Source organism: Cervus canadensis, chromosome 19, assembly GCF_019320065.1.
Source record: "Cervus canadensis isolate Bull #8, Minnesota chromosome 19, ASM1932006v1, whole genome shotgun sequence".
NCBI classification, from domain to species: domain Eukaryota; kingdom Metazoa; phylum Chordata; class Mammalia; order Artiodactyla; family Cervidae; genus Cervus; species Cervus canadensis.
This window is the reverse complement of record NC_057404.1, coordinates 60,689,859-60,702,567: the sequence shown is the minus strand read 5'-3', so window position 1 is coordinate 60,702,567 and position 12,709 is coordinate 60,689,859. Positions and strand designations below refer to the sequence as shown.

General features: G+C 40.6%; 1 protein-coding gene across 4 annotated transcripts in view; it reads right to left on the bottom strand.

The window, feature by feature from the left end:
• Positions 1-12,709, bottom strand: part of PRDM5 (PR/SET domain 5) — a 247,423-nt gene that overhangs the window by 140,717 nt on the left and 93,997 nt on the right. The window lies entirely within an intron of this gene.

The window sequence follows — 12,709 nt, the reverse complement described above, 5'->3', positions numbered from 1 at the left end:
GTGGGGCTGCTTAGCCCCCTGGCCTCAGGAGAAACACTCAGAACGGCTGTCTTTTACAGAGTTGAGGATTTGTTCTGGGAGGGCTCCTGGTTTGACTGCTAAGGATAAAGAGAAGTAGAGCATGGACTGAATTTACTGAACTTTCAAGGTGACCAAGTGAAGGAAAGAACAAGGACAATGAGTTCACCCGGGAGTGAAATCCAGCACAGAACAAAGCCTCCTCTCCTCGGACAGTACCCCAGAGTCTACGCTGGGGGAAGGGAGTGGAAGGGGAAGAGGGGAGAGAGGAGGAGGAGGAGGGGTGTGTAATGAATGCACACATGTACACAGAGCAGAACTCCGGAAAACTGCGAAGTATGTATCAGATTGTTACACAGTTATCACCGTGAGGCTGGGAGACGTAGGAGTCTATTTCAAATACTACTTCAGTTTCTTCTTACAACAAGGATTTCTTTGTAATTTTGAAATAATAAATATTAGAAAATTCCATGGATGAGACAGAAATTATGATCACATTTATCAAATACTGTGCAAGGGAGGACTGATTCAAAAGTTCAAAGCAATGAAGCACATCTAACCATTAGCTGCAGTTAATTAAATGGAAGTTTCTATAACATTTAGAGATTCTTGGAAGTTCATGAATTTAATACCTCCAGAAACACAAAAAAAGTTATTTCTAATTAAGAACACAGTAAATTTCTGTACAATTGTTAAACAAAAAACCAATGTGGACACTCAGCAAAATGAAGATTTCTCTTTAAATTAACTCAGAAGTAACACTTTCCAGGGTTTGGAAAGTACTTACTAAAACAGTCACCCAAAGCAACAAAGGACTCATCTGATGAAGGCTTCAGAAAATAATTATAAATCTTAGTGCTTATCTGATCAATATCCAAGAAAGTTAATTGAAACGTCTTTCCAGTATATTTGTCATTAATTTTATGATGACCTTCAAAGCACCAAGAGAAGATAATAATTTTTAATTTTAAAATGTGATAGCATTAACTTAAACTGCAATCATAAGACACAGCATACCTATTTAGGGGTTATGTAATAAAAAATATTTTAATATACCAGTTAAAGCCTTAATTTAATGAAAGCAATGGCAGCATTACAAGCTCCAATGATCAAAACTACACGTTCCATCTGTACTCCAAACTTGTGATAAGAAGAGGAATGTCGCAACAGGAATGTCTCCAATCTAATTATTTAATGGAGATGTTTAAATATTTTTTCACATATAATTCCTACCAATACCCAGACCAAGAACCTCCTCCTTTACATCTGCCATTTAAGAAGCATCCTCTTAAACTGCTTCCTTGCCTACTCGTAGTTGACTTAATCACTCAATAACCTTTCATCACATCATTCTCCTTCTTCGAAACCTCCGGCTGTCAGAACCTGCTGGGTTTCCAATCCCTGGAGCTCTCTCAAGTGGTGTTTTTCCCCACCCGTAGGCTCATCCCCCTGATAGTTCAGTTGGTAAAGAATCTGACTGCAATGCAGGAGACCCAGGTTTGATTCCTGGGTTGGGAAGATTCGGTGGAGAAGGGATAGGCTATCCACTCCAGTATCCTTGGGTTTCCCTTGTGGCTCAGCTAGTAAAGAATCCACCTGCAATGCGGGAGACCTGGGTCCGATCCCTGGGTTGGGAAGATCTCCTGAAGAAGGAGAAAGCTACCCGCTTCAGTATTCTGGCCTGGAGAATTCCATGGACTGTATAGTTCTTGAGGTCCCAAAGAGTCAGACACAACTGAGCGACTTTTACTTTCAGGCTCATCCCAGGCCCAATCTCCTGCCCTTTGGCAAGAAGGGTTTAAAGAGCCTGACCCAACACTCGGGGACTGAGCATCAACTCCCAGTTGTCATTAACCGGCCATGGCCTCTAGCTTTGATAACTATTTTAACATTCTTTTTTTCTGGCTATGTGGGTCTTTGCTGCTTCACAGACTTTCCTCTAATTTGGCACCCAGGCCTCTCACTGCAGTGGCCCCAGTAGCTGCAGCCCCCAGGCTCTAGAGCACGGGCTCCTTAGCTGTGGCACACAGGCTTAGCTGCTCCAGCAGCCCGTGGCATCTTCCCGGACCAGGGATCAAACCCGTGTCTCCTACATCAGCATGTGGATTCTTTACCACTGAGCCACAAGGGAAGCCCCTGCTGTAATATTCTGATCCTGAAATTCACTTCTCTTTATTTCAGCTAGGGTTTCTGGTTATGGGGTTTGTGGCTTATTCCCCTGAAGAGCAGGGTGACCACATACAACCATGATGTACTCCTTTCCCAGTTTGGAACCAGTCAGTTGTCCCAAGTCCAGCTCTAACTGTTGCTTCTTGACCTGCATACCTCCTGAGGTTTCTCAGGAGGCAGACAAGATGGTCTGGTATCCCCATCTCTTTAAGAATTGCCCAGTTTGTTGTGATCCACACAGTCAAAGGCTTTAGCGTAGTCAATGAAGCAGATGTTTTTCTAGAATTCTCTGGCTTTTTAAACAGCACATTAAAAAGCAGAGACATTACTTTGCTGAAAAAGGTCCATTTGGTTAGTGCTATGGCTTTTCTAGTGGTCATGTATGGATGTGAGAGTTGGACTCTAAAGAAAGCTGAGCACCGAAGAATTGATGATTTTGAACTGTGGTGTTGGAGAAGACTCTTGAGAGTCCCTTGGACTGCAAGGAAATCAAACCAGCCCATCCTAAAGGAAATCAGTCCTGAATATTCATTGGAAGCACTGATGCTGAAGCTGAAGCTCCAGTACCTTGGCCACCTGATGCAAAGAGCCAACTCATTGGAAAAGACCCTGATGCTGGGAAAGATTGAAGGCAGGAGGAGAAGGGGACGACAGAGGATGAGATGGTGGGATGCCATCACAGACTCAATGGACATGAGTTTGGGTAAGCTCTAGGAGATGGTGATGGACAAAGAGGCCTGGCGTGCTGCAGTCCATGGGGTCGCACAGAGTCGGACACTAACCCCTGAAGTGAGCTCCTCAGCAGCAGAATCACTACTTGCCTTTACATTTTAGGGATCAGGCGCCTTCCTGGGACTTTGCCCAGGGGCTGGGGTCCTATTTTGGTTCCTGCACCAGCTCTAGGTGATTTTGTTGAAAATTCAACTTTAACCAAAAGAAAGCTGTTCAACATAATGATCTGTTCAAAAGCAAATATTCCTCAGTCATTGATTTTCAGTGTACTGGTGATCCAAATACAAAATAGAGTGAGTGATTTTACAATCGTTATGCATCTCCTGCATTACTGCTCATCATTGTGAATTTTTGTTTTTCAGTCATGTTTCATTTTCCTTTATCCGTATATCATCTTCAGCTAATTATGTTTATTGCAAGCTGTCTGTGGTATTAAAACATTGCAAGAAGCTAAACACCCAACAAAATACATTGAAAAAGAATAAATGTCTAACAACTGGTTTTAAAAGATTTATCAAATGTCATTTTTTATAGAAAAAATTATATGTCAATGTGCCCCCCCAAAGAAAAAGATATGAACAAAGATGTCAAAGACTTTGTTTCTAAACAGAAGGAACTGTATTTTGCATAGTTTTCTGCTAATCCCTGTGTTTCAATTTTTCTAGAGTTAACAAGTGTTACTTTTGTAGTAAAAGGAAAATAATTAATAAAACAAAACAGGTTCCTTGATACCAGGAAATGGTACTATACAGTAGCTAAGAGGTTTGGGCTGGCCAAGGTTCAAATCTCCTTCTACTATTAATTAGCTGTGTAACTAAGCAAACAGCCTAACGTCTCAAACTACCAGTTTCCTCACCTATAAAGGAAAGAAAACAATGCTGCCTATCTCATAGGCTGGCTGTGAGAATCAAACATGAAAATACCTGTAACATCTAGCAAGGTACCTGGTACAAGTTAAGTATCCATTGCTGATAACTACTGCTCTTACTATTAGTATTATACAAAATTCAAAAACCATTGGTTAAAATATTCATTTTTCAAAATCTGCTTAAACTAGATTGTCACATAAACAAAGTTGCTATGACAATGCTAAATTTCATTTGGCCAAATTCTGTCAGCCAAGATATTTATATAATAACTACACTGCCTGCCTATCAGACCTCTGAAATGCTCTGGATCTCTGATCCTCAAGCTCTGTTCACTTGATAACGTGCTAATGTTTCCCTCTGGTTTGTACCTCTAATACCAGCTGCTTGTCTGAACTATGCTCTCCTTAAATGACCAACCATCTGTTTTGCCTGAGGGGTTTCCATGACCTGGGGTTTTCAGGGCTGAAACTGAGGGAGTCCTGGGCAAATCAGGACTCTAGGGAACAGAGTCTAGATATCTGGATGACCTGTTACCAGGTCACTCCAGATAACGCCCATGATACTCTCCAAAACCACCTTCCAAACTCTAATTAAGATTTCCTGGGACTTCCCTGGTGGTCCAGTGGTTAAGACTCAGTGTGCTTCCACTGCAGGGGGCACAGGTTCAATCTCTAGTTGGGAAACTAACATCCCACATGCTGCACAGTGCGGTAAAAAATAAAGATGACTTCCTAATAACAACATTCACTGTGCTCATCTGCTCCAGCGCCCATGTCCAACGCCAGCTCAGGATTCTAACATAAAGAGCCGGTCCTCTTCCCAAACATGGCTCCAACAGCTTGCCAATTGGTAATCTAAACCCACTTTGTCCTCTCACCCCCAACAATCCTTCAAATGAACCTGCCTCCTGTTCTTCAGTCCTACCAGTGTAATGCCTCTCAGAAAAGACTGAGCTCATTCCACCTTAATATTGATACAACTGCAGACACGCCACCTGGCCTCCCTGCCGCAACTCCTCAGCATTGTGTGAGACACAGCTCATGTCCATCCTCCAAGAAACTGTCTCTAATCTACCAAACTCACACAGATTCTAGGAGCTCTTCAATTGGACACCTCCAATTTATTTCTGTGGTTTTCATCATTAATTCATGTGATCAATGACATTCTAATGTGTCTCCCCAAAGATAGTTGTCTCCCCAAAGATGGTTGTCTCTTGTCTCCCCAAAGATGGTTTCCTCAAGGAAGTGAACAAGAATTGCCATGTATCCCCCACAACATAACCTATACTCCTAATTTGCTCAGTATTTTACAAATAATGTACAGTAAAAGTGAACACTAAAATATTTGTGTCTACAGAAGAAAAGCACTTATTAGTAAAAAGATTACTAATATCCTCCTTCGTTTACTTTTGGTGGGAGGCTATTACAGTAACCTAGGTCTTGGATAATGGTAACTCGGGAGGATTATGGCAGGGAAATAGTGGAGATGGCGAGAAGGAATCAGACTCTGAGTATGATATGAAGAGGAAGCTGACACCATTCCCTGACGGGCTGAATATGGAGTGTGAGAGGAGGAGCAGGGTCAAGGAGGAGTACAAGGTGAGGAAGTTCTCCCTCAAGCATTCACAGATGTTACTCTATTTAATAATAATTCTTCTTACGGATTCAAACTGAAACACTAAAAAATTTTGCTTTAAAAGACATACCTTCTCTGTATGTATAAATGTATTTTCATGCAGTTTCACTCAGGCGCCCAAGAGTACTAGTCAATTCAGCTGTTACAAAGCTAATAACTACCATTTTTCTTTTTTCCTGTGGTCACACAGCTCAGGATACAAGATCCTAGTTCCCTGACCAGGGATCGACCCTCAACAGTGAAAGCGTAGCATCCTAACCACTGGACCTCCAGGGAATTCCCTCAAATTAATTATTATTCTTCAACAAATCTGCAAAGTCAGAGTCATTCAAAATATCCAACAGGAAAAAAATTATTTTAGATAATAAACTACTTGCAAAGCTCTTTGGACAGTCAATGCATTCTGATAAAGAAGCATAATAGAATTCCGATCTGTTTAAGAAAGCTGAAAAAACAATGGTGGCTTGGAATTCATTAGATTCATCACTTTGATAACATCATTACAGAATTCAGATTTACATACAAATTGACACACACAAAACTTCTCTGATGGGAATATTTTCTGATGTCAGGGCTTCTGAACAAATTTATGTAATGAAGACAAATCCAGAGAAAAGCAATAATCTGGCTGGGATGATTCAACAGGAAAGTCAGGGGTAGTGTTATGTGGTACAGCCACTACAGGGCATTTTCTTGAGGTGGGGGTGGGGGGGAAGCTCCACCAAAATTCATACACACCAAAAGAATTATTTCTGAATTCAGAAAGTATAGAAGGATAGCCATTCACTGTCATGAATTTTGAGTGGATTAACTTAGTGGAAATGGTCTTCAATAAGAACACTACTATCAACATCAGTATCTCATCCCACACTAGTAACCTGTTCTTGTCACATCAAGGAATCTTGCACAGTGAATAAAAAATTTCATCACAGGAATCAATCCGTGGACAAAGGAATCCCAGCCCCCACTCCAGAGCAAGAATTCAGGCCTGGAGAGGAGTACAAGGACAGTGGGCTTTGTAATCACGCTAGGAACTCAAGAGTATCCTGCCACTTTCTGGTGTGTGGACACCTTCCTTATCCCCGTGGGCCTCAACTTCCGCATACGCAGAGCAGGAAAAAACAGCATTCCTAGACGTCTTTATGCCTTGGCCCTTAACTGCTAACTTCTGATAGTGGCTAAAACACTCAGAAGAAGTAACACCTCACACTGACAGAGCACTTGCAGTTTTCTCACGTTTTTCAGGTATCTTATTTCATCAGATCATCATAGGAGCCCTGCGACATACAGACAGAAACGTCAGGTACACTGGACAGACTCTGCTTTGGAGGCAGAAAAACATGGCTTGGGACTCAAGGACATAACCTTATCTTAACTTCTCTCAGTCACCTAATCTATAATATACAGCCAACAGTACATACAGCTCAAAGAGTTGTTTCAATGATTTAAAAATAGAGACTGTAAAGTGTATCTAGGAGACAGTAGGCACTCAGGAGATGGCTGGCATCAGGGTCTCATCTCCAACAGAAACTCCTCCAATCAGCCCACATTTTACATATGGAAAAACTGAGGCTCAGAGATGAGAAATAAATCATAAAGAATCATACACAGTGAATACTGGAGCCAGTCTAGAACCTGACACCAGAATAACAATGAGAACTCACATGATTAAGCCATGAATGAAGCAGAATTACTTAATGTATGTGGTTATAATTACAAGTTTACTGAATAAAACATTTTCCAAATGAACCTAAAATAACCCAATGAATTTAAAGCCTAAAGGGAATTTGTTCCCATATAACTTTTTGTTCTTTCTTTTTATTTTTCAATGACTCACAAAATAATTTTATTTGGTTAAACACTGGGCTCAGAAACTATTGTTTACTCTGTTATCTCAATCTCATGTATAGGAAAACAATTCCACTCCACTGTCTACCTACACCTGATGTGAATACATTCTTAGACTAGCTTCTCACATGAACGGGAGTCATCAAAGAAAGAACACTTAATCAGGAGGCAAAGATGGCTCCAGCTGTCCCACTCTGGGGTTCCTTCTCCTCAGGCACATCTCCTGTCACCTCTGGAAAATGATGGAGGTGAACTTTATTATCTCACTCCTTCCAGAGCTGGATTCAAGCACAAATAAGATACACTCATCTTTCTGAGAACCAAGTCAATGAATCTGAAGGGAACAGTACACCTACAGGCTGATGTGATCATTGCTTTTCCTTTTGGGTCTCACCCAACTGGAAGGAAGGCTGGTATGGAATTGAGAGAAATATTTGACAAGGATGTCAAGGAAAAGCTAGAATGTACAACCTTGTGAGGTTAGAGGGCCCCTCTTTGAAAATGACATCAGATAATGTAAGGCATCGCTTGATAAGATTTTATCAATGTGACTGCTTCTATACTGTGGCCATAGTTAGGATCAACTAAACTATCCATGCCTTCAGACTAACCCTTTCTATCACCATTTCAAAACATTTACTCCTGGATATCTAGGAGATGTAACTAAATTCCCTATCTCCCTTCAATATCCAACATTGCTTATAAACTTCATCTTTCTCTGACAATTTGCCCATTGTCCCTTCTCAAGTACCAGACCTCATGAGGTCATATTTCCTAAACTCATGCATTTGAGGTTCAGTTCTGCTATTTCAAAACAGCAAAAGTAACTGTCTCCTGTTTTGAAGAAAATACTAATCCTCACTGTGTGCATATAAACATTAACTCCAGGAGTGGCCACGGGTGACTAGCTGCGCTGGTCTGTAACTTAACTTGGCTTTTGTTTACTTGTTGGCAGACTATTGTCCACATGTGGACTATGCAAGAAAAACCATGATTCTGAAATTGGCAATGGCCTAATTCATTGTGGATCAGAAAGGTAGTAAACTGAAAATTCAAAGTATCTAGCTAAGATGACTTATGGGTAATCAGCACAAAAGGAAATAGCTTCAAAACAACTCTCAGTCTTAAACATTCAAGCAGTCAATGCTAATGTGAGGAGACTTCCACTTCCAAGTTTGGACTTCTACTCAATAATCAATACAAGTAGAACACGAGTGAAGGTGGAGAAAAGAAAATAAAATGAAACAGTAAGGATTTTACATTTAATATCCTCTCACTTAACTTTTCCTTACTAAAATCCTGAATCAGTCTCCACATCAGTTCTATAGAGCTCCATACACAAAACCAAAAAAAAAAAAATCATTTCCACAGCAAAATTCACCAAACATGTCTATCAATATTGATCTAACAATAAAACCTAAAATCCTTAAAATGAGACGTAACACATCACAGCATCCCAACTTACCCTCCACCCCCTTCCCAGCTGGGGCTCTATACCAAGCCTGTGGCTCTCTCGAGTGCTACCTGGGGGTGGGGCTGACTGTTTCAGGTCTGGCCAGGTGAGCTGCGCTGACCCATGAAATGTGATCAGAAGCAAAGTGAATCATGTCCAAGGGAGATCTTTCAGAGTCATCACATGTTTGGGTCACTTCTCTTTCCCCTCTGCCAGGAAAACGCAGGCCCCGTTAAGGGCTGTTCCTTCAGACCTATGTGGAATCGAGCTGTGGATAGAACTGCAGCTTCCAGCAGCCCAGACTTGTGTGAACAGAGATAAATCTTCATTGCTATAAACCACTAAGAGTTTAGGGTTGTCTTTAGAGCAGTCTTCTTGGCAAAAGTTGACTTATACAATGAAGTGAAGTGAAGTCACTCAGTTGTGTCCAACTCTTTGCGACTGTAGCCTGCCGGGCTCCTCCGTCCATAGGGTTTTCCAGGCAAGAGTACTGGAGTGGGTTGCCATTTCCTTCTCCAGAGGATCTTCCCGATCCAGGGATTGAACCCAGGTCTCCTGCAGCGTAGGCAGATGCTTTACCGTCTGAGCCACAAGGGAAGCCCTGTCTTATACAATAAGACTTATACAATAACTTAAGCAAAATTATATTTTTAAAAAATATTTTAAGAGTAAGAAGAAAACAGCTTTCAATCAAGGAAAGTAATAGTGAACAGTGCAGGATAAGCTAATTTTGTGTTCTGTAAGAAAAATGAAGTTTCAAACAAATGCAAATAACATTGTCTCTTTTCTAATCCCAGCTCATAATCAGTCACCATGGCAAGAAAAAAATTTAATATGATTCCAAGAAACAGGATACTATGTTAAACAAAAATTAAGTCTATAAACAAAGAAAAATTAATTACAAATATACATATCTTCCTTTGAGGGGTTCAAGAAAAGACAGTAATATTTGAGGCGTCTTAAGAAACAAATCTGACATCACAGAGAAAAAAAGTCAACAGAAGCAGTGAGAAGAATACAAAGAAAAATTTGCTATATAGAAAAGAAGCAAAGTGATCCTAAGACACTAACTCTTCACAGGGGGAAAAATGTATACTTCAGCTATTTTATCTAAAGATAAGTTATCAATATTGACAGGCTAAAAAATTTTAGAAGGCAATACTATGGAGAATAGGGTACCTATTAAATATTTTATATACATTAGAAGGCATATTTTGTTCCTACAGTATATCTGTACTATTTTTACATACAATGTTTAAAGGTTACTTTACAGTTAGTACAAAATATTGGCTACACTCCCTGTGTTGTACAATATAACTGTGAGCCTGTCTTACACCCAACAGTTTGCACCTCCGACTTCCCCAGCCCTTCCCCTCTCTCACCACTGTTCTCTTTATCTGTGAGTCCACATTTTCATGTTTTAGTCACTAGTTTGTTGTATTATTTTTTAGATTCCCCATGTAAATGATATATCATACAGCATCTGTGTTTCTCTGTCTGATTTATTTCACTTAGCATAATGCCATTTGAGTTCTATCATGTTGTTGCAAAAGGCAAGATTTCATGCCTTTATTTGCTCTATTTTGTATTAGAACCTCTTTTAACTGGCCTTCAGCTGACTGACTGCCCAGATTCCCCGATGCCCTGTTCGCCCTACAATCTGCCGGACGCGGCCAGGCCAGTCCTCCCATCACGGCCTGTTTCCTGCTGTCCCTGCGCACTTCTGTCTTCACCCCTTGACTTGCCTGCCTGAGTCCCCAGAGGCAGTTGTGTTTGTTCCCACACCTGTTTATGCCACTGGTAAGTTACTACAATTATGTAACTTAGTTAAACATTACATACAGCAAACATGTATGAGTCAGAAAAAACTCAATAGTTTCTAAGAAAACCAACTGACAGTTTTGAAAAGAACCCTGCAAAGCAACCTGAGGGCAGACTCTGTCCAGCTTTATGATTTCCTCCCATCTTTTATAATTGCTGTGTTTTCTGTAATTTGACCGGTTTTTTAAGGCTTACCTTTTGGTGTTTTAGTAAAACTGGATACTATACAGAATGGTTATGAAAAAAAAATATGGTAGCAAACTCTAGTGAAAAAACCTAAAAGCAGAAGCAAAAAACTGGAAAATAAATGTGTATTTATAAAACAAGGTAAGCTGGTTGAAATATCAGTTCTATGATTCCTACTAGGACACACTGTCCGTATCACATCAGAAAAGAGAGTTTCAAACGATTTATTATATAAGCAAGCTAGAGCTCTAGGTCCTGCAAACATTCCTCCCTAACCATCTAGGCTGGCCCTCTCAAAGTATTTACCACCATGATCTGCATTTATTTACCTGTATCCCTATTAGGGCTGTAAAGTGTATAGGGGAAGAGATGATTTACCCGTATGACATAAAATTATCACTCGCTAAATATTAATTAGTACAAGTTGCATAAAAACTAGCTAAGCACAGACCTCTCTTTTCTCCTGCCTCCTCCCTTTTCCAAAGACTGTTAGCTCTCTGAGGGCCGACCCTTTATCATATTCCTCCTTGTATGACTCTCAACACTAATGCAACGTCTTGCTTACTGAAGGCTATCAAAGGAGGGAAAAAAACTGTAATTTGCTTTTGAATTAATATGACAGTAAAAGCAAAAATGTCATTCAGGAAAGTGGAACTCACCACAAAAAGAACTGCAGAATCCATTTCCCGTTCCTAACACATTCTTAAGAATTCAAAAAAAAAAAAAAAAAAAGAATTCAAAAGTTAGCCAACAATGGGAATACTTTAACCAACTGGAAATAAGAGAACCAATTAGACAAGCAAATGGGCTACCCAAAAAGAAGACCTAAGTCAGAGCAAGCATACCCAAGTCAACAAACCTAGAGTTAATCTGAAAACCTATTAGAGAAACAGAAGATTCATCCAATACAGTTCCTGTAGTACATAATGTGCAGAGGACCACAGGACACTCACACTCACCAGAAAGCCCACTTTGTTCCTGCCCTTAAGGGCTTTAAGTAACAGAACAACCTGGTTAAATTAAAATGAAGAACAAGAAAGGACCAAGACAGTTGTACAGAGTAGCAGCTGCAGAATTTTAGGAGGTAGTTTCACAACAGCATTTGAAATTCACAAGCTGGATGGGCTTTGGACAAGACAAGATCATGAGGAAATGGGTTTATTAAAGTAGGGAAAACAACAATAGCAAAGTCACTGCATCGCAGAGTGTACAGTCATGCTATGAAAAGAAAAACCCTAGCTAGAACACTGGGGGTTACAGGAAAGTGTCAGAACACTACACAGAAAAAGCAGCTTCAATACATGGAAGAGCTGAGAAGTTAGGCACATATTAAACCTGCCCGTGAGCTGCAGCATTCGAGGAAAATTACAAGGTAATCTGATCAGGCTCAAGTGACAGGAAAAAAGATTGAAAGTAGAAACCTGTAAGATATTTGAAAAATGTGATGGTATATGTCATGTGTCAACTTAACTGGACCACATGTAATCAAACATCATTCTGGGTGTGTCAATGTGAGTGCTGCCGGATGCAATTAACATGTGGATTAGTAAACAGAGTAAAGTAGACTGCCCTTCATGGTATGGGTGGGCCTCATCTAATGAGCAGAAGACCTGAATAGAATAAAGGCTGACTTTCCAGAGAGTGAGAGAGATTCCTCTTGCCTGCCTGTCTTCAAAGAGGGACACTGGACTCAGGGTGAAACACTAGCTCTTCCCGTGGCTCAAGCCTGCAGGCCTTCCAGACTTAACTGCACCACTGGTTATCTGGGTCTTGGGCCCTCAGACTTAGGACAGAGCTGGAGCATTCGCTCCCCTGGTCCGCAGTTTGCTGACTTACCCTGCAACTCTTGGGACTTGCCAGCCTCCACAATGATGTGAAGCCAATTCCCTGCAAGGTACCTCTTTATATACATACAAACATCCTATTCATTCTGTTTCTCTGGAGAACCCCAATAAAATCAAACTTAAAATTTAAGATG